Source organism: Carlito syrichta, unplaced genomic scaffold (genome assembly GCF_000164805.1).
Source record: "Carlito syrichta isolate Samal-C Ts95f unplaced genomic scaffold, Tarsius_syrichta-2.0.1 Scaffold315767, whole genome shotgun sequence".
Taxonomy (NCBI): domain Eukaryota; kingdom Metazoa; phylum Chordata; class Mammalia; order Primates; family Tarsiidae; genus Carlito; species Carlito syrichta.
This window is the reverse complement of record NW_007259863.1, coordinates 4123-5496: the sequence shown is the minus strand read 5'-3', so window position 1 is coordinate 5496 and position 1374 is coordinate 4123.

Sequence of the window (1374 nt, the reverse complement as noted above, 5' to 3'; positions counted from 1 at the left end):
AGACTGAGGCACAACTATCACCTGAGCCCAGCAGGTCAAGGCTGTGGTGCCCATGAATATGCCACTGCACCCCAGTCTGGGAGACAGACTCCAATTCAAAAAAAAGAGAGAGAGACAAAAATGCAGGATGCAAGCATAAGTTTCCACATGTTAATGAATAAAATTTTATTAAAAACGGCCAGACTTCTGGCAAGACAGCAGCGGGGCAGCTCAAGTGACTCTCCACTGAGGAGAATGCAAAAAGACTCTGGTCCTCTCCCCGGAGGCAGCAGATCCCATCGTCGGCAGCCTGCTCTTCACACGGAGCTTGGCAGTAGACTTCGCTGAGGCATCACCGCAGTCTGGGCAGCTACTGTGGTTGCCACTTTCGCTGCTCCTGCCGCAGCCAGCAGCCATTCCACATCACACCGCCAATGCCTGAGGAGAGCCATGGCCGCTGCCTCCTCCGAGGCAGCCGCTGCTTCCTCTGAGGCAGCCATTACACGTCACACTGCCTGTGCCTGAGGCAAGCTGCCACCACTGCCACCGCTACTGCTGCTGCTGCCACCATCACCACCACCAAGGCAACCATTCCACATGGCATCATCAGTGCCTGAGGCAAGCTGCAGCTGCCACTGCCAAGGTAGCCATGACACATCACACGTCCTGTGCCTGAGGTGATCCATGACTTCAGACCTTGAAGCTCCTGCGAGCAAGATCTGCTGAGATCTACTACCACTGAGACATCCTGCCAGACCATGGGTCTCCTCCCATATGCCTTGAGGCAACATCTCCCTCCCCTTAGGGGCAGGTGAGCATGAGATAAAGACCATCTGGAGCGAGAGATAACACCACCTGCTGGCAATTCAAGGTAACAACACTGAAAGGGGAAAAATGGAAGCCTGACAGAAACAGGCCAGATCTGAGTAGTGAACAGGGCAGTCGTGAACTGAGTGATGATCTGAACTGCCCTTCACAACAGGCCAGGGGCAACTGATCCAAACTGAGAACAAACTTACCAGCCTGAAAATACAGCTAGAAATCAGAGCTGAAAGGACATTCGAATTAAACAAAAAGTCTCAGAGTGTGCTCGATTGGTTCTGTTAGTCTACTGACTTGATTCTATTCCTTCTTTTTTGTTCCCCCCGCTTTTTTCCCACCTTCTTTTCCCTTCTTTTCTTCTCTCTGTAAGCCATATCTTTGTATAGAGGAATATAGCACACCAATAAGGAGGTTGGTAAGCTTCTATGTTAGTAACATTGTATGTTTTGCATTTTTTGTATGGGAGTTGGTTAGTTTGTAGCTGTGGTCTATTGTTTTTATATGTTTCAATTTTTGTCTCTCTCTCCATTTGTTAGTACACTCTTCTGTTTTCACCCTTACTCCTCTCTCTCT